Source organism: Pinus tabuliformis, chromosome 8, assembly GCF_031772625.1.
Source record: "Pinus tabuliformis cultivar Carrire ecotype Pingquan chromosome 8, CPIR1, whole genome shotgun sequence".
Taxonomy (NCBI): Eukaryota; Viridiplantae; Streptophyta; class Pinopsida; order Pinales; family Pinaceae; genus Pinus; species Pinus tabuliformis.
In genome coordinates this window covers 1,015,367,135-1,015,389,069 of record NC_142294.1, presented here as the reverse complement: position 1 = coordinate 1,015,389,069, position 21,935 = coordinate 1,015,367,135, and positions in this window count along the sequence as shown.

Here is a 21,935-nt window from a genome sequence, read left to right as displayed (position 1 = left end):
ATTCACATTTGAAACTAGGTCTAGTATTACCTGATCCATTTCATATATGCCAATCTGCGTCATTAACCTCATTTCCCTTGCAGTGCACAATGTATGCTTTCCCAGTTTCTAGACTATGCGTGGTTCACCCAACCCTGCGCACCTAATGATTAGTTCTTATAGTCCTTTAACTGCCCTATTATCATGCAGTAGCTTCATGCATGTCTCTAAGAAGGTAGTAAGGATAGAAGGATCCATTCTGGGCTCCGATTGATCCTTACTACCTGAAGTAGAGGCCTCCGCGAAGCTCTTCTTAGCTTCCATAAACATCTCCTTTGTGCGTTCCAAATCAAACCTAGGTTATTTTGTTAGGGCATTGCGAACATATGTATCTTCCTCAGGTTGCTTCCCCTTATCTTCTGTTGTGATCACACTGCTTTTGAGCACCATATTCACAATTGGGTCTTCTTCACATGGTTTATACCTCATCATTTGAATATTCTTTTTTGGAGTAGGCTGAAGTACCCCTTTCTCGCACATCTACACGATCAACGTAGGACAATCTACTGCTCCATGATAGAATTGAGCACAGTATGGACAAGATAGTTTCGTTGGGTTGGTACAATCGAGGGCGTAGTGCCCTAGTCCTCTGCAATTGTAATATATTAACTATCTGCGACCCCTTCCTGGCCCCATTCTTCCTCATCCTCAACCCCACCCTTGAAATCCACCTCGCGCCATTCCCACTGCTAGGTCAAGGGCTAGCATTTCTATCTGCATCCGATAAGTTGGGGTTTGATCCATCATTAACTCGTAGCTTCGAAAAGTATGCTTATCATGGCCCACTAATCTATGGAAATTACAAAAAAACTCTTGCGGAGTCTGTGTATAGTTCTGCAACAGATGACAATTGTCCATCATGTGGTTTCCTCCTATCTAACACATCATGTACCATAGCGTGGGTACCACACTTGGCCCTGCCTATGCCTCTAGTCTCAATGGCATTGGTCCCCCTCCTGCCAAGTAGTTCATGAGTACTAGACAGTGGTCTTTTTCATGGCCTTGGCCTTTCCATTTTATGCACCACACTTCTTCACGCACCTCTTGTTACACTAAAAAATGTCACCATGGCTATTTGCAGTTAGTATGGCTCCATCAACTGTCATACTATCCTCCTTGGCAAGTCTCATGCCTCTGCTTCTCATGTCAAACTCCAAGAAAGAGAGAAAAGTCATTTAAAGTCATTTATCTCTGGGTACGCAGTTTCTCTCAGCCTTACCTGCGTGTACGCAACCCAAGTTCACAATACCTGCGTACTTGTACGCTTTGTATGTAAAGGGATGGGTGCGTACCCCTGTAAAGGTCAAAAGGCGCGAGTTTCATCTTAAAAAGGTTACTTGTGGTCATTTCTAGAGCATTCTAGAAGCTTGTTTGACGTGTATTGAGCGCCTCCAGATGGTTCATGTATCCCTATGAAAGAGGAACTTATCCCATCAAGACGGGAGCTAACCCATCCAAAGAGGGGCTTATCCCATTGATGGTGGACCTGTTTAACTTCCTCTAGAGCACTATAAATACAGGCATTGAGCCAGAAGGAGGAGAGGTCGAAAGCTGAACATTCCTAAGGGTAGATGCTGCTGGAATTAGGACTTCCTTGTAAAAGCTTGTGAGGAGAGATTCCCATCCTTTCTTGTTTCATTTGGAAGTGGGTGAGCTTATCAAAGTAAAGGAAAACTCTTGCTGGACCCTGGGAGGGACCTACACAACACCAAGGCTCAGGTTGTAATGGTTTCTTTTGTTTCCTATTAATATAAATAAGTCCATTCTTCTCAACAATTTGTTATTTATGAGTTGTTTCATATACTCCTTGGTCTGTATGTTAAATATGTTTTGTTTTATGAGATATTCAGGTGCTATTTAATCGTTTGATTGTTAGTGAATGCAGGTTTTGAAAAGAAGGAGGAGCTCATCCAGATCGACGAGGCTGGACTACTACAACAGCGTTGGGTTACAGGTAGGATCTAAACACTTGATTTCTTGTATGATAAATGCATATTTAGAGAAGGATTGCTCTTAATTGTCTTGTTTGTCACTAGAAAGCCTTAAGCTTCTAGGGAGGTTGGTTGTGTCCACACTATCGACTCTTTCTGCATGACAAAATGGCGACTCCGCTGGGGACTCCATTGATGTGAATGATTTTTCCTTTGTCTGAAACTTTGATCTGAGAAAAGTCTTTTTCTTTCTGGTTTTTGGCTATCTGACTGTGTTTTTGGGTGGGCTAGCTTAGGGTTAAATTAGATTTTAGTTTTTCTTTGTTTTGCTAGAAGTACACAGCCTCTGCATTGAGCACAATGCGTACTTGTACGCATTGCAGCTTTGTGCACAGAGCGTACCCGCACCTGTGCAAACAGGTCGCCTGCGTACCCTGTCAAACTTAAGAAAATTTCAATTTTCTTCTTTTTTGCCTTTTAGATTTTGTTTTTAATTTGTTTTTTCTACCCAGATCCACTGGTTTTCTGCCATAAATCTTCACCTAAGCTTGTTTCGTCAGTGTCGAGAGTTTTAGTGAAATTCATAGAGATTTTGCCTTAGGGTTTGATTTTTAACTGGTCCTGTAGTGACTTTGGCGTTAGAAGTTGTCAAACTTTGAATCTCCCTGGTTTTGTTCAACCCTCTTAGGAGTCGGGCCTGTCATAGAATTCATCCTTGTGAGAGACCTACCTTTGTGTCTTCTCTTTGCGAATCTCGAAAAAGTTTGTTGATTGAACTTTGAATTTTATTCTTGAGAAAAAGAACAAAAGATTTTGATTTTTGTTTTTGACTGGTTTTTGGTTCTGCATTAACTAGTCCTTAGTTGCATTTTGACTGAGTAAAACATCCAGGAATCATCTTTAGTAGGCTTTTGCCTCATTTGATTTAGTTTTTAGGTGCATTTCTCTAGATTTGCTTTTGAGTGAAATTGAGTTGATTTGATTGCCATAGCTTTTTTAACTTTGATTTTTGTTAAAGTGAGTTTTACATGCTTTAGTAATTAGAAAAAAATACAAAAATATCTTTTGAAGGAAAGTTTGCTTTGGTAGCATTTGAGTCTTTGAAAGGAAAAAGAATTTTCGTAGAATAATTAGTGGTCATGTGTTGTATGTTTTGGAAAAGATAAAGAGATTGTTTCTTTGATTGTCTTTGCCAAGAAAGTTGTCTTTTATAAATTTTGCATTCTCCAACTCTCTTAGCTAGGGAATTCATTGAAAAAGAAAATTAGTATAAGTCATCCGAAGTGCATCTTTTTAGTGGATTTGAGTCGAGTCTACACACCATCAGTTTCATCTCCGCTACCTTTTGTCTTAAAGAAAAGCCATAAAAATTAACGGTTAAAGTAAAATCAACGTAGTAAATTTTATTTACTAGGGCTCTGAAACACCAATATAGATCAGGCTAGTGTCTTGGAGTAGGAGAGTAATTAACTCTCCAAGACAGCAAAACCAAACAAGTAGCTTATCTTGTGGTAGGATAAATCCAACTGCTGCATTTATACTCTGGGAAAGCTCCTCTTAAAGGAGAAGCACGAGCTCGTGTCCGAACCAGTGAGGGGATCAATCCTCCCTCGTTGGAAATGACGCCAGACATGCACGTATTACAAACGGTAAACCTCGGATTAACCATTGTCGAGGAGCCAGGGGTCACTTGTTGGTAAACCTTGGATTATTGTCAAGGAGCCGGCAAGGGGATTGAGCTTGATACTCTGCCCTTGCGTGCTGTCGGAGCGTAGACTGTTCTCCCAGGTGTATTTGTTGCTGTTGGTAACCTTAGTGACCGTTATCTTTAGGATTCTACCTGAGGTGACGGTGGAGGGAAGATCCCACTGTACCTGGAGCAGATATCGACTAGACTCACTTGGATTTTCCGGGGGGTTCACTTCACTCGAGACGGTTAAAGTGGAGGAACTTGTGCCGGTCTATTCATTAAGCAGGTTGCCGGGGTAATTGTTCCACCCACCACTTCTGTACTGAATTCGGCGATGTTGGGCTTCATCACCAACTAGTGTTTTCGGTCCGGAAGGCTACTGTTTGTGTATGGTTTGACGCCCTAGATTCTTTAGGCATGTGCTTCGAATTTGTTTGGTTCTTTAGAGACTTTAGGTGGTTTGCTTTGAGATTTTACTTTGTTTGTGTGTGAAGTAGTTAAAATTTTTAACTGTGGCGGAATTACCGAGATAGTCCCGTAGACTTCGGGGCAAGTCTCCTGAGATTGTTACCGTGGCCGATTTGTTGAGGAAGTCCCGTAGATTGCGGGGCGAACCTCCTGAAGACGTCCCAGGTCATTACGAAGGTTTGAAAGTCCTTGTAACTCCTCCTAGTGGTAGTAAAGTAGGTTCACTTGAAGAAGGAGAATCGTCGTTGGTAGTCCATCCAGATTACCAAAGTCTAGAAACAGGTTATAATCCTGAAGCTGTTGCAGTTTCCGAGCTTGCTGGTAGTTTTTCATCTACTAGTGATATAGGCGAAGAACCTGAAATATCTGAACCTGTTACTCCAACTTCTAGTGTTCCTGATTCACCTAGGGTAGAAAGAGTCATCACTGAAAATCTTCCTGCTGGTTTGATAGCTATTGAAGAACTTGCTCCAGAGGAAGAATTTGGCGTTTCTACCCTTGAAGATCAACCTACTATTGATCTAAGGGAGCGTGAATCCATCTTTTACAGTCCTCCTAGAAGTACTACTTGGTACCTTTCATTAACCAATTATTTAGACAACTCAGGGATAAGTTTTTCTCCACCTCGTACTCCTTTTCCACCTGGAGGTATTTATACTCCTGTAAATATGTCTGGTCAGTCGTCCGTGTTCACTCAATCTCCTGAATCTTTCTTGTATGGCGGTCCTTCTGTTCCCTCTGGGTATCAGTCACTTTCTAGTACTTTTGCAGGAGCATCTCCTAAACCCATTGAACATGGGTTATTAGCTGGAAACAATGGTAATAAACCGTTGGGTGTAGGAGACATTTACATGATGTCAGGTTCAGTTCCCGGTTCTCAACCTCAAGGTGGCCAATTACCGCCTGGGGCGCAGCCTCAAGGACAATATGTACCTATGGTATAGTATATTCCTCAAGGTCAACCCCAGCCTCAATATGTACCCCAAGGTCAACCTCAGTATCAATTTATGCCTCAAGGTCAACCCCAGTATCAGTACTTACCTCAAGGGTATCTACCCCAAGGTAAGTACTCGAGTCAAGGTTATCAACCACCCCAAGGTCAATATTATGTTCAAGGTACGGGAAATGTACCTTTCAATTATCAATCCTACCCTCAATCAGGTTATGGACCTCAATATCCTCAACCTGTCATGGATCAATACCCCGGAATGAACATAGTGTGGGATCCATCGCAAGTTCAACAAGTGTTGCAGCCAAGCATACAGTTGTCATCTCAAACTGGACAACCTGTGGTTTCTGGTCCACCCCAGCAACCAGTCCAGTCTAATGTTCAAACTTCTATACCTTCGGTAGTTACTCAGTCGCCAATTGCACCTAGTACTCCATCTCAAACGACTGCTCCAACTACCGCAACATCTGTTTCTTCCACCACACTTACTTCTGGAGTATCAACAGCTCCGGTTTCTACTGTCTCTGCCACTACCCCATAGACATCTTTACCATTGTCTGGATCCATGATTCAAACTACGGTTCAGATGCCTGTGGGGCAGCCTGGTTTAAGTACGGTTGTCACTAGTCAACCACAATTTGTTTATCAACCGTACCAGGGACAGTACCAATACGGGCCCGCTGTCCAACAACCGGCTTACCAGTATCAACTGTATCCTGGGTACACTTACCAACAACCACAGCAACCCTAGTATGGTCCGGTTAATCCTGGTTTTCCGGGAGGATACAATATCTCGAATGCGATTCCTGTTCCAAGTTATCCCGGATATCCTCCTCCTGGGACTGGTCTTGTGACCCAGAGTTTTAGGGATCCTAATCGGCAATTGCCGTTTATCACAACTTTGGATTTACCAGACTTGACGGGCCTAACGAACGATCCAATAAATTATCTTCCGTTCTCGCCGCCAATGCCAAATAAGTTGCCCAGTGACATACCCAAGTTCGAAGGTAAGTCTGGAGAGGATCCATCAAATCACGTGATGACTTACCACCTCTGGTGTGCTTCAAATTCTATCTCGGATGATTCGATCCGTTTACGTCTTTTTCAGCGTAAACTCATTGGTCTCGTGGCCAAGTGGTACATTGAGTTACCACGGGCCTCTTTTTATAATTTTAGTCAGTTAGCTACCTTGTTCTTAACACATTTTCACCCTAGCACCCTACGCAACATTACTAGAGTAACGTGCAAAAAATGATGAGAAAAGAAGAGAGAGAAAGGGAGAAAAAAGAGAGAGGGAGAGAGGGAAGAGAGGTGAAGGCAAAACTGAATTACATATGTGAGTGAGACTCACGCTTCAGGTTTTCCTTCCTTTTTTCTTTTCGACCTTGCGCCATCCTCCTTGAGTGGGCTCGATCGAGGCTATGACTAACTGTGTTTCTGCTTTCTGCGTGCCTAATTCCTTGTCTGAATCTGATGTGTCTGATTGGTGGTGCCGCTTTATCCCTCCCATGTTCTGTTCATCATTTGTCTTCTCTGCCTGATTTGGGTGGAGCTGTGAAGCCTTGGTATCTGTTGTGGTTTCCTTCTGATTCCCCGTTTCTTGGGGGACCTCAGCTGTCTCTGTGGTAGTATCTTCCTCTTCAGCTTCTGATTCTTCATCTTTTGAGACCGGAGGGGAAAAGAACCATCCTTTCTTCTGCTTCCCTTTCTGCTTTCTTTTGCTGTTTACTTTTTTGGCTTCTGGACATGTGCTTTGCAGGTGTCCTGTTTGTCTGCATAGCCTACACCTAAAGGCAGTATTTTCATAGTCTAGTGCTTGCAACCAATTTTGTTGTTTATAGATCAGCCTTATGTTGTCAGGCAGTCCTTTACTTAAATCCACTTCCACACAAATTCGTGCGAAAGTGAAAATCCTCTCATCAATCCTTTCCATATCTGTTTTGATGTATTTCCCGATGCTGTTCCCGATTCCTTCCAGGACTCGTTCACTCCAGAAATGTAGGGGGAGGTTGTAAAGACGAACCCATACCGGCACTTTGGAGACTGTCATTTTGTTTGGGTCGAAGTCTGTAAACCATGGGGTTATAAACAGCCCTGCCGTTCCCCAAAACCAAGGCCCAGCATTGCTAATTATATCTCTGACTTCCCTGGATGAAAATCTGACTATGAAAAACCCTTTAGAGCATAAGTGTATTTTGCATTCCATGGTCCAATTTTTGAAGATCCAGTAGAATAGATTCGTTGGTGTTGGCCAAAAGCTGTTGAATCGGCATATGAGGGCCTGCGATTCATATGACTTAACATAGTCATCCAGCCCTGTGGGGTCGAAATTAAGGGTTGGAGTTTGCCCTAGCTGTTCAACTATGTATGGCCGAGGTGTATATCCGCCTTGATCTGGGGAGGATCCTGACTCTCTGTTTCCTTGGAGAATGTTTTTATATGATGAAGCTCCCTTGGGTTTTTGCTGGGGTACTGTTTTCCCCTTTTCCCCTCCTAAACTGCTTGGCTATCCCTGAGATGGTGCCCCTCCTCTCAGCCTGAGATTCAAGACAATGGTTTCTCCTGGGCTGATCTCGTAGCTTCCCAGGGTTCTGTGGTCCTGGAGAGACCACCTACCACTGACTAGGTGTTGGATCTGGCCAGGATAGCCAGTCAGAGCACAAATTTGTTGCTTTAGCAGCGAAACAGAACTATCTCCACTTACCCATACTAAGAAAGATTTCTTCTCAGGGGTTTTAATAAAAATCTGAAAACTATTTTTGGTTACCTGATGTCTGCGTTCTGGCTGAGCTCTGCCTGAACCAGTGTCTATACTGGTTGTCAGATGATCTTGCTGTGTACGTTCTTCTAGATCTTGCCTCTTATTGGGTTGATCTACCTTTTTGTATGGCGAGGAAGGCATGTCCTCTGATCATTCGGTGCCTATTCCCGCCGATCTGAAGACTGGGTGCCGTATAGTCTTGAAAATTACTCCAATCTGATAGATCCAGCCTAGATCTGAGGAGTTTGAACCATGCAATTGTGTGATGGTTTGGATCTGCTGCATGCAGTCCCTCATTCTTGCATGCAAAGGACAACAGTGGGGTTAGCGGCCTGATGAACAGCCAGCAGGCTATGCCTGCATAGATCGACCCAAACCCTGACGATTCTCCGCCCCTGAAATGGATTCTGTGCCGAAAGACAGAGATTGTCTGCCGATCTCTGTCCACATTCAACATCCCAGTCTTATCCTTCCGATCTTCCTTTAATTCATTCAGTCCTTCAATCATTTCTGCTATGGCAATGGCGTCGGGATCTTCCCTAGCAATAGACTGAATAATCGCACCCTTACATGTTGATCGATGGGGTTTCGGGGCCTCCTTCAGCACGCACTTGAGGCTGAGACTGCAGAGACCAGGGCCTATGGCCTTCCTTTCTGCGCCGCCTCCAACAATCACCCAGACGGCAACTCCATTCCCAGCGTAGAGAAGGCATGCTACAGTGGCCATCTTTCGTCCAACGATCGAGTCCTCTCCCGTCCACTTCTGAATCTCCGAAAACGTGTCTTTTCTCGATTTCTAATAAATATTTATCCTTAAGAGGTATTATGCTTAAATGATGGGTGTGGAGATTTTAGTTAGGTTAGTTAGGTTAATTTTTCTTTCTAGCTGGTGTGTTTGTTAGTTTAGACAGTGTGCTTAGCTTAGAAAGTGTGTTTTCGTCGTTATTCTGGCTTATCTTGGTTTTACTCTTGATATTGCAGATGTCAACGCCTCTCCAAACGTACATTGGATTCGCTGATGGTGCTTATCGTAGTACACGGAATATCTCTTCCGCAGCCTGGGTTATCTATTCACCCTCTGACGAGTTAGTTTCTATGCATGGGGTGAGCCTCGGTCAAACAACAAACAACATTGCAGAATACAGTGCAGTGATTGAGTTATTATCTGAATCTATTTCATTTGGGATTCGGAGTTTGATAGTGAGGTTAGATTCGGAACTCATTGTATTACAGCTTAATAGAGTATATGCCATTAGAAATCCAGTGTTATTAAGGTTATTTTTGAGAGTGTGCCTCTTGGAACGTGAATTTGATTACATTGAATATCAGCATATTCCAAGGTCATTAAATACATTAGCAGATGCAATTGCTTCTCGAATGTTAGACAGACATTTGCGATAATCATAAATGTAAATTTAAAAACATTTCATCACACATGTTTAACAAAATAAGCCGGTAATAATGATATATATAGATAGGAGTGTGTCAAAAAGTATACATCGTCTTCGATCATAGGTTGAAAAACACCTTATGATCGGCAAAAATGATAAGTACAAAAAACCAAAATGTCACATGTGTCTACAAAAAGTGACTAGCCAATCACTGGTGGTGCTCTCTATACGACACCACTGCGCGCGCTACCCTACACAGGAACCTCCTGAAAGGTCCTAGGACTGCGACCACATAGCGCTGAAGTCGGATAGGAATATCATCTATAGTCGTCTCTGGTATGTCCGCCGTAAGACGCTCTAGGTCCTGTTACAACTCGGCTAAGGTCTCTGCGGCCACATCCTATGGGGCCGGTGCTGGTGCAACTGGTACTCTTCTCTCGAATGGCCGGAGATTGGCCGGATGCTATGGACCTAAATCTGCATTTTGAAAATTGTCACTGTCAGTTTTGAGACGATATAAAAAACAAAAAAAAATATAGATAATTTAAAAAACTTGTGAAAAATGAAGTACCTCTGTCGTCCCATTGTTCTCCCTGTGGAAGAACCATGTCCGGATCACCGTGAAAATCCACTCCGGCATAAGGAAAATCCTGGATCGCAAAGACCTGGTCCTCCAACCAGTGAAAATAACCCGCAGGAAATCGGACAACTCCCGCTCCCTCATCAGGATGCCGGGCCATCACCGCAACCCATCGCATAAACTTTGGCTCCCAAGGAGGCCCAACTACAATAGTGAGATGCTATGGGATCAGCATCGGAACCCTCTCGAGGGAAAAGCTCACAAATAGAGGCCCATACCAAAAGGTCTTTAATTGCCCGTTCTTTGCCCTAGTCAGTTGGCCCTTCATATTAGCCAACACAGCATCACACCAGTTGAAAATGGTGCCTCGGTAGCAATCAATCGCCATCCGCATTTGGGACCCAGTGGCAATATACAAAGTGGCTGCGCCGCAGAGTTTGGTAACTGTAAAGGAAATTACCATAAGTTCAGGCAGGGATATGTATTTGATTTCTATCCCTTTCTCCTGGTGCTGATTATTGCACCACTCTAGCTGGAGACTAGCAAGGGATTGGCCACCCGGCCTAGTCCCGGATAGAGTCAGTTGCTCGCCCCTATTAGGCAAACCAGTGAGAAAATATATGTCTGAGGGCTCTATCTCAAGCTGGTACCCTCCGATGTAAAAACATTGATCCTGAACGTTCCACCTTTCAACCAACCATTCTAAGAATCGTACCTGGGCCCTCATGCCAGGTATGGCCCAGTATTTGTAGAGACCGCATGCCTTCAAAGCATCAATGGAAGGTTGATGATCTATTGCGGCCAAATCAACATCTTCGTGTTCTCTTTCGCGCCAATCAAGCATGGTGGGCAATCTACACACCAGAAAATATTCATTAGAATTCACTAAATCAAAAATTAATGGTTCAATTTTGAGTTTTGGGGGTTTAAAATTGCTTTGCGTGGAGTACGCACCCCGCGTTCAGAAACAGAGCGTGGGTACGCAGCTGTTCTAAAGGTAGGCTACGTACTCCTACCATTTTCCCATTAACGAAAATGTCGGGGTACGCAGGTCGCCCATGGGGCACCTGCGTACCCCGAAAAGCGGATCTTGAAACCCCAAAACCCCCAAAAAATCAAACTAGGGCTTAAAATGAAATTCTAAACGGATGAAAACAAAGAGGAGGATGTTGTGAAATACCTGAAAGAGACGGCGCTCGATTCCGACGGTCGGATTCTCCGCAAAGTCCACGAGAAGTTTCTTGCCAAAAGCCCTTTTCTCTCCTTCAACAGTAAAATGGTAAAAATGACATGGTAAAAGGTCTTTTTATAGGTTTTTTGGATAAATGAATGCTAAGTTTGTTTATTTTTCACCATGGAAGGATATTTTTCAATGTATTTTTGCCTATCTTAAACAGGTATGAGTAATGTGTTGTTTTTGTGCAGGACAAAAGGACTTTCAGGGAAAATTATCATTTTTCACGAACCAAAACATCAGAGTCATCTTTTAAGCCCTTTTCTGACTCCTAAAACATGAAAAGATTGCCAAGCGTTTCTTTTACACTCGTTAAAACAGAATTAAAAGACGGTCCCCTTATAGCCCTTTTCTGACCGTAAAAACAGGAAAAGATTGCCAGGTTTTTGTCGTTTCAAACTGGATACTGGAAATAAAACGACGTGTCCTTGATCACTTTTTGCTTTTCAGGTCAAAGGCACTAATCATGAAAGTACTCCTTGGTCGCAAGATCAAGCGGTTCTCTCAAGTATTATTTTATACTTTTTCGGGCTTGGGAGACACAAATTTACGAAAAAGTTCAACTTGGAGTCTTCTTTAGTTTTTTCAGACTCTCTAAAATTGAAAAACGCCGAGTTTCTCCTATACTGGACTCGTTAAAATTTCACAGTAAAGGACCTGTTCAATTACAAATAGGAACGGACCACTCCTTCTTAGGGTTCGAATCAAAACTAAGTTGGACTCATCCAAAGGATGAGCTTATAATCAAGCATATGTTATCCTCCTCAAGCTTGTAAAAAATAAAGAGGTACTTGCCAGAAATGGTGGGGGAAAAGAGGGAAGAATGAGCCTATTTGTTATCCTTTGTCACAGAGAAAACCTTATTACCACTCTTGAACACAACACTTTTCATTCACCTGGCTTGGGAAATCCTTTGTCTTAAAGTTGATTAAACCGCTTTGAAAGTCTTCAACCGTTTCTGGGTATTAACTTTGGGTCAATCGTCGCCAAGCCATCTGTCGTGTCGTTATGTGTTCAAGAGGTGTCTGCAAATAAACCATTCATATGCAAAATACTTGTCATCCATTTTGACCATCCCTGAGTCAGTCCTTACAGCAACATTTCTTCAACTTGAACTATGATTTCGGGTTGTGGGCTTGCCTGCAACGGGTCGCTTTCTATCGACATCAGCACATTATCTAGAGAGATGACTTAGAAATCGCCAGTACCTTGAAGTCTACATGCATCAATGGCAGGTTTCTCGCCTTCGATGACAGTTTACATCATTGACTTTCGATCGAAGGATTCCGTGACATATTCGACATCAACCCATTCATTCGCATCTCATGGATTGTACTAGGTACTTTGAGAACCATTGACATCACTAGTGGTCTCTCTCACGCTTGTTAACAGTTTACATCATTGACTGGTAATCAAGTGGTTTCTACCATGTTCGACATCAACTCATTCATTCGCATGGATAGAATCGTACCAATTCGGGAAGTAGAAATGAAGACCCTGGATCTAGTTTCCACCATCCAGGCTGCGAGGAGTTTTGTATTCATTATATAGTAGACTAATCATAAACAGATGGCTACGTCCATACTGTGTCTAAATGAGTCTACGATTGTGATGTACTGCAAAATCCTTCCTGTATGAGAGTAGTAGTTAGAGTGTTAGTTAAAGTTTTCAATCTGAGTATGGAAATGCCTACCTCAGCGATGATAACATCTTATATATGTATTTTGTGTTGAATATTTGCAGGTTCTGACCTGGCTCTCCACAAGATAATCCTTGAAATGATAAAGTACTTCACCCTTCCTAGATGATATAAAACCCTAATCTACTACAGGCTTCGCACTTTAGGGGGCAATCTGTTACACTAAAAAATGTCACCATGGCTATTTGCAGTTAGTATGGCTCCATCAACTGTCATACTATCCTCCTTGGCAAGTCATTTAAAGTCATTTAAAGTCATTTATCTCTGGGTACGTAGTTTCTCTCAGCCTTACCTGCGTGTACGCAACCCAAGTTCACAATACCTGCGTACTTGTACGCTCTGTATGTAAAGGGATGGGTGCGTATCCCTGTAAAGGTCAAAAGGCGCGAGTTTCATCTTAAAAAAGTTACTTGTGGTCATTTCTAGAGCATTCTAGAAGCTTGTTTGACGTGTATTGAGCGCCTCCAGATGGTTCATGTATCCCTATGAAAGAGGAACTTATCCCATCAAGAGGGGAGCTAACCCATCTAAAGAGGGGCTTATCCCATTGATGGTGGACCTATTTAACTTCCTCTAGAGCACTATAAAGACAGGCATTGAGCCAGAAGAAGGAGAGGTTGAAAGCTGAACATTCCTAAGGGTAGATGCTGCTGGAATTAGGACTTCCTTGTAAAAGCTTGTGAGGAGAGATTCCCATCCTTTCTTGTTTCATTTGGAAGTGGGTGAGCTTATCAAAGTAAAGGAAAACTCTTGCTGGACCCTGGGAGGGACCTGCACAACACCAAGGCTCAGGTTGTAATGGTTTCTTTTGTTTCCTATTAATACAAATAAGTCCATTCTTCTCAACAATTTGTTATTTATGAGTTATTTCATATACTCGGTCTGTATGTTAAATATGTTTTGTTTTATGAGATATTCAGGTGCTATTTAATCGTTTGATTGTTAGTGAATGCAAGTTTCGAAGAGAAGGAGGAGCTCATCTGGATCGACGAGGCTAGACTACTACAACAGTGTTGGGTTACAGGTAGGATCTAAACACTTGATTTCTTGTATGATAAATGCATATTTAGAGAAGGATTGCTCTTAATTGTCTTGTTTGTCACTAGAAAGCCTTAAGCTTCTAGGGAGGTTGGTTGTGTCCGCACTATCGACTCTTTCCGCATGAAAAAATCCTACCCTCAATCTGGTTATGGACCTCAATATCCTCAACCTGTCATGGGTCAATACCCCGGAATGAACATAGTGTGGGATCCATCGCAAGTTCAACAAGTGTTGCAGCCAAGCATACAGTTGTCATCTCAAACTGGACAACCTGTGGTTTCTGGTCCACCCCAGCAACCAATCCAGTATAATGTTCAAACTTCTGTACCTTCGGTAGTTACTCAATCACCAATTGCACCTAGTACTCCATCTCAAACGACCGCTCCATCTTATGCGTTTCATGACATCAAGCACATTGTGCAACCGTATCTCGATGATTTGCCCGCTCATTCATTACATCGAGCTGATCACCTTGTCCATTTACGAGCAATCTTCATGAGGTGTAGGCATTATCGTATACATTTGAACCCACACAAATGTGTCTTCTGTATAGAAGTGGGACGATTGCTGGGATTTGTAGTTTCAAAAGCCGGCATTCGCGTTGATCCCTCGAAGGTAGAAGCTATCATCAAATTTCCTCCTCCTTCGAGTCTTCGCCAACTCCAAAGTCTGCAGGGGAAAGCAAACTTTTTACGCCGATTCATTCCTAACTACGCCGAGGTCACAAAAGGTTTTACGCGGTTGTTGAAACCGAGCGCTTAATTCTCTTGGGATGAGATAGCTCAACAATCTTTCGATGCACTTAAACACGCGTTGACCCATGCACCGTTGTTGCATCCTCCCAACTACAACCAAGATTACTTTTTGTACCTCGCCGCCTCTCATTCCACTATTGGAATGGTGTTAGTTTAGGAAGACGAAGTTGGAACGGAACATGTGATATATTATCTTAGTAGGACGTTAAATCCCACTGAGCTAAAATATTCGCATGTGGACAAATTGGCCCTGGCGGCCGTTTAGGCTGTCCAACGTTTTCATCATTACATTCTTCTCCGTAAAACTACAGTCATTTCGGATTGCAACCCTATGATCTACATTTTGACTAAACAATTGCTAGGGGGCAAGTACTCTAAATGGATCGTTATCCTGAAAGAGTTCGACTTAGAATTTGAAAAATCTAAGTCTAAGAAATCTTTAGGTTTTGCAGAGTTGATGTGTGACTTCCCGCGTGCTGACACGGAAACTGTGGCAGAGGAACCCATTGCAGACGAATCTTTGTTTCTCATCAGCACTTTAGATCCGTGGTATGGGGATATAATCGTCTATCTCCAAACCCAATCCTCTCGGCCCGAAGCTTCCAAGTCGGAATGTCGGAAAATTCGATTTCGGTCCCAACAGTACAAAATTATTGGAGATACTCTTTATCGTCGTGGGGCGGACTTGGTTTTTCGTTGTTGCTTAACTCACGAAGAGGCAGAAAGGGTTATGAATGACTGTCATTCTGGAGCGTGTGGCGGTCATATGTCTGGGTATGCCACAGCCCAGAAGGTGTTGCATGCTGGCTACTTCTGGCCGTCCATGTTTAAAGATTGTATCATTGCGGTTCGAAAATGCCACAACTGTCAAGTGTTTGATCGCAAGATGCGTGCACCACCAGCTCCTCTCCACTCTATAATTTCCGTTGGTCCTTTTACCAAATGGGGTATCGACTTTATTACATGTAACCCTCACTCGGTCGGGGGGCATGCGTATATCATCCTTGTGGTTGATTATTTTACTAAGTGGGCCGAGGCGATGCCTACATTCGAGGCAGACGGCAAGACAACAACGATTTTCGTATTCAATCACATTATTGCTAGGTTTGGTGTCCCACAAGCGATAATCACTAACCATGGGCGCCATTTTCGAAACATTATGATGACAGAACTTACAGGCCAGCTTGGTTTACGTCATGATAGTTCTACTCCTTATTATCCCCAAGCAAACGGTTTGGTTGAGGCCATCAACAAAGTTCTAGTTATCATGATCCGACGAATCATTAGTATTCATCGGTCGAATTGGCACAACATGTTATTTTCAGCGCTTTTGGCGTACCGAACCTCAGTGAAAACATCAACAGGTTTCACTCCTTTCCAACTAGTTTATGGTTTGGAAGTTGTGCTGCCTATTGAATGTGAAATCCCATCACTTCAAATGGCTGTCAAATTACTTCCAGCTACTTCCGAAGAGGAGAAGCGTTTATTATACTTAGCTCAATTAGATGAGACTCGACGCGATGCTGCACTGGCAATCGAGACTCATGCAAAACGGATGAAAGCTCAGTATGATCGAAATGTGACCCCTCGAAATTTTTCGGAAGGAGACCTAGTGCTATTATATGATCAAGCTAACGATAAATTAGGTGCTGGAAAATTCGTTCCTATGTGGCATGGACCCTACATTGTTAAGCGAAAGCTAGCAAAAGGGGCCTATGAGCTGGTTGACTTTGATGGGGACTCTTTGGGTAAACCCAGAAATGGACTTTACCTTAAGAGGTATTATGCTTAAATGATGGGTGTGGAGATTTTAGTTAGGTTAGTTAGGTTAATTTTTCTTTCTAGCTGGTGTGTTTGTTAGTTTAGACAGTGTACTTAGCTTAGAAAGTGTGTTTTCGTCATTATTCTGGCTTATCTTGGTTTTACTCTTGATATCACAGATGTCGACGCCTCTCCAAACGTACATTGGATTCGCTGATGGTGCTTGTCGTAGTACACGGAATATCTCTTCCGCAGCCTGGGTTATCTATTCGCCCTCTGACGAGTTAGTTTCTATGCATGGGGTGAGCCTCGATCAAACAACAAACAACATTGCAGAATACAGTGCAGTGATTGAGTTATTATCTGAATCTATTTCATTTGGGATTCGGAGTTTGATAGTGAGGTTAGATTCGGAACTCGTTGTATTACAGCTTAATAGAGTATATGCCATTAGAAATCCAGTGTTATTAAGGTTATTTTTGAGAGTGCGCCTCTTGGAACGTGAATTTGATTACATTGAATATCAGCATATTCCAAGGTCATTAAATACATTAGCAGATGCAATTGCTTCTCGAATGTTAGAAAGACATTTGCGATAATCATAAATGTAAATTTAAAAACATTTCATCACACATGTTTAACAAGATAAGCCGGTAATAACGATATATATAGATAGGAGTGTGTCAAAAAGTATACATCGTCTTCGATCATAGGTTTAAAAACACCTTATGATCAGCAAAAATGATAAGTACAAAAAACCAAAATGTCACATGTGTCTACAAAAAGTGACTAGCCAATCACTGGTGGTGCTCTCTATACGACACCACTACACGCGCTACCCTACACAGGAACCTCCTGAAAGGTCCTAGGACTGCGACCACATAGCGCTGAAGTCGGATAGGAATATCGTCTATAGTCGTCTCTGGTATGTCCGCCGTAAGACGCTCTAGGTCCTGTTCCAACTCGGCTAAGGTCTCTGCGGCCGCATCCTGTGGGGCCGGTGCTGGTGCAACTGGTACTCTTCTCTCGAATGGCCGGAGATTGGCCGGACGCTGTGGACCTACATCTGCATTTTGAAAATTGTCACTGTCAGTTTTGAGACGATATAAAAAACAAAAAAAAATATAGATAATTTAAAAAACTTGTGAAAAATGAAGTACCTCTGTCGTCCCATTGTTCTCCCTGTGGAAGAACCATGTCCGGATCACCGCGAAAATCCACTTCGGCATAAGGAAAATCCTGGATCGCAAAGACCTGGTCCTCCAACCAGTGAAAATAACCGCAGGAAATCGAACAACTCCCGCTCCCTCATCAGGATGCCGGGCCATCACCGCAACCCATCGCATCAACTTTGGCTCCCGAGGAGGCCCAACTGCAACAGTGAGATGCTGTGGGATCAGCATCGGAACCCTCTCTAGGGCAAAGCTCACAACTAGAGGCCCATACCCAAAGGTCTTTAATTGCCCGTTCTTTGCCCTAGTCAGTTGGCCCTTCATATTAGCCTACACAGCATCGCACCAGTTGAAAATGGTGCCTCGGTAGCAATCAATCGCCATCCGCATTTGGGAACCGGTGGCAATATGCAAAGCGGCTGCGCCGCAGAGTCTGGTAACTGTAAAGGCAATTACCATAAGTTGAGGCAGGGATATGTATTTGATTTCTATCCCTTTCTCCTGGTGCTGATTATTGCACCACTCTAGCCGGAGACTAGCAAGGGATTGGCCACCCGGCCTAGTCCCGGACAGAGTCAATTACTCACCCCTATTAGGCAAACCAGTGAGAAAATATATGTCTGAGGGCTCTATCTCGAGCTGGTGCCCTCCGATGTAAACACATTGATCCTGAACGTTCCACCTTTCAACCAGCCATTCTAAGAATCGCACCTGGGCCCTCATGCCAGGTATGACCCAGTATTTGTAGAGACCGCATGCCTTCAAAGCATCAATGGAAGGTTGATGATCTATTGCAGCCAAATCGACATCTTCGTGTTCTCTTTCGCGCCAATCAAGCATGGTGGGCAATCTACACACCAGAAAACATTCATTAGAATTCACTAAATCAAAAATTAATGGTTCAATTTTGAGTTTTGGGGGTTTAAAATTGCTTTGCGCAGAGTACGCACCCCACGTTCAGAAACAGAGCGTGGGTACACAGCTGTTTTGAAGGTAGGCTGCGTAATCCTGCCATTTTCCCATTAACGAAAATGTCGGGGTACGCAGGTCGCCCATGGGGCACCTGCGTACCCCGAAAAGCGGATCTTGAAACACCAAAGCCCCCAAAAAATCAAACTAGGGCTTAAAATGAAATTCTAAACGGATGAAAACAAAGAGGAGGATGTTGTGAAATACCTGAAAGAGATGGCGCTCGATTCCGACGGTCGAATTCTCCGCAAAGTCCACAGGAAGTTTCTCGCCAAAAGCCCTTTTCTCTCCTTCAACAGTAAAATGGTAAAAATGACATGGTAAAAGGTATTTTTATAGGTTTTTTGGATAAATGAATGCTAAGTTTGTTTATTTTTCACCATGGAAGGATATTTTTCAATGTATTTTTGCCTATCTTAAACAGGTATGAGTAATGTGTTGTTTTTGTGCAGGACAAAAGGACTTTCAGGGAAAATTATCATTTTACACGAACCAAAACATCAGAGTCATCTTTTAAGCCCTTTTCTAACTCCTAAAACGTGAAAAGATTGTCGAGCGTTTCTTTTACACTCGTTAAAATGGAATTAAAAGACGGTCCCCTTATAGCCCTTTTCTGACCGTAAAAACAGGAAAAGATTGCCGGGTTTTTGTCGTTTCAAACTCGATACTGGAAATAAAACGACGTGTCCTTGATCGCTTTTTACTTTTCAGGTCAAAGGCACTAATCATGAAATTACTCCTTGGTCGCAAGATCAAGCGGTTCTCTCAGGTATTATTTTATACTTTTTCGGGCTTGGGAGACACAAATTTATGAAAAAGTTCAACTTGGAGTCTTCTTTAGTCTTTTCAGACTCTCTAAAATTGAAAAACGCCGAGTTTCTCCTATACTAGACTCGTTAAAATTTCACAGTAAAGGACCTGTTCGATTACAAACAGGAACGGACCACTCCTTCTTAGGGTTCAAATAAAAACTAAGTTGGACTCATCCGAAGGATGAGCTTATAATCAAGCATATGTTATCCTCCTCAAGCTTGTAAAAAATAAAGAGGTACTTGCCAGAAATGGTGGGGGAAAAGAGGGAAGAATGAGCCTATTTGTTATCCTTTGTCACAGAGAAAACCTTATTACCACTCTTGAACATGACACTTTTCATTCACCTGGGTTGGGAAATCCTTTGTCTTAAAGTTGATTAAACCGCTTTGAAAGTCTTCAACCGTTTCTGGGTATTAACTTTGGGTCAATCGTCGCCAAGCCATCTATCGTGTCGTTATGTGTTCAAGAGGTCTCTGCAAATAAACCATTCATATGCAAAATACTTGTCATCCATATTGACCATCCCTGAGTCAGTCCTTACAGCAACATTTCTTAAACTTGAACTATGATTTTGGGTTGTGGGCTTGCCTGCAATGGGTCGCTTTCTATCGACATCAGCACATTATCTAGAGAGATGACTTAGAAATTGCCAGTACCTTGAAGTCTGCATGCATCAATGGCAGGTTTCTCGCCTTCGACGACAGTTTACATCATTGACTTTCGATCGAAGGATTTCGTGACATATTCGACATCAACCCATTCATTCGCATCTCATGGATTGTACTGGGTACTTTGAGAACCATTGACATCACTAGTGGTCTCTCTCACGCTTGTTAACAGTTTACATCATTGACTAGTAATCAAGTGTTTTCTACCATGTTCGACATCAACTCATTCATTTGCATGGATAGAATCGTACCAATTCGGGAAGTAGAAATGAAGACCCTGGATCTAGTTTCCACCATCCAGGCTGCGAGGAGTTTTGTATTCATTATATAGTAGACTAATCATAAACAGGTGGCTGCATCCATACTGTGTCTACATGAGTCTATGATTGTGATGTACTACAAAATTATTCCTGTATCAGAGTAGTAGTTAGAGTGTTAGTTAAAGTTTTCAATCTGAGTATGGGAATGCCTACCTCAGCGATGATAACATCTTATATATGTATTTTGTGTTGAATATTTGCAAGTTCTGACCAAGCTCTCCACAAGATAATCCTTGAAATGATAAAGTACTTCACCCTTCCTAGATGATATAAAACCCTAATCTACTACATGCTTCGCACTTTAGGGGGCAATCTGTTACACTAAAAAATGTCACCATGGCTATTTGCAGTTAGTATGGCTCCATCAATTGTCATACTATCCTCCTTGGCAAGTCTCATGCCTCTGCTTCTCATGTCAAACTCCAAGAAAGAGAGAACAGTCATTTAAAGTCATTTATCTCTGGGTACACAGTTTCTCTCAGACTTACCTGTGTGTACGCAACCCAAGTTCACAATACCTGCGTACTTGTACGCTCTGTATGTAAAGGGATGGGTGCGTACCCCTGTAAAGGTCAAAAGGCGCGAGTTTCATCTTAAAAAAGTTACTTGTGGTCATTTCTAGAGCATTCTAGAAGCTTGTTTGACGTGTATTGAGCGCCTCCAGATGGTTCATGTATCCCTATGAAAGAGGAACTTATCCCATCAAGAGGGGAGCTAACCCATCCAAAGAGGGGCTTATCCCATTGATGGTGGACCTGTTTAACTTCCTCTAGAGCACTATAAATACAGGCATTGAGCCAGAAGGAGGGGAGGTTGAAAGCTGAACATTCCTAAGGGTAGATGTTGCTGGAATTAGGACTTCCTTGTAAAAGCTTGTGAGGAGAGATTCCCATCCTTTCTTGTTTCATTTGGAAGTGGGTGAGCTTATCAAAGTAAAGGAAAACTCTTGCTGGACCCTGGGAGGGACCTGCACAACACCAAGGCTCAGGTTGTAATGGTTTCTTTTGTTTCCTATTAATACAAATAAGTCCATTCTTCTCAACAATTTGTTATTTATGAGTTGTTTCATATACTCGTTGGTCTGTATGTTAAATATGTTTTGTTTTATGAGATATTCAGGTGCTATTTAATCGTTTGATTGTTAGTGAATGCAGGTTTCGAAGAGAAGGAGGAGCTCATCCGGATCGACGAGGCTGGACTACTACAACAGCGTTGGGTTACAGGTAGGATCTAAACACTTGATTTCTTGTATGATAAATGCATATTTAGAGAAGGATTGCTCTTAATTGTCTTGTTTGCCACTAGAAATCCTTAAGCTTCTAGGGAGGTTGGTTGTGTCCGCACTATCGACTCTTTCCGCATGACAAAATCCTACCCTCAATCTGGTTATGGACCTCAATATCCTCAACCTGTCATGGGTCAATACCCCGGAATGAACATAGTGTGGGATCCATCACAAGTTCAACAAGTGTTGCAGCCAAGCATACAGTTGTCATCTCAAACTGGACAACCTGTGGTTTCTGGTCCACCTCAGCAACCAGTCCAGTCTAATGTTCAAACTTCTGTACCTTCGGTAGTTACTCAGTCACCAATTGCACCTAGTACTCCATCTCAAACGACTGCTCCATCTTATGCGTTTCATGACATCAAGCACATTGTGCAACTGTATCTCGATGATTTGCCCGCTCATTCAT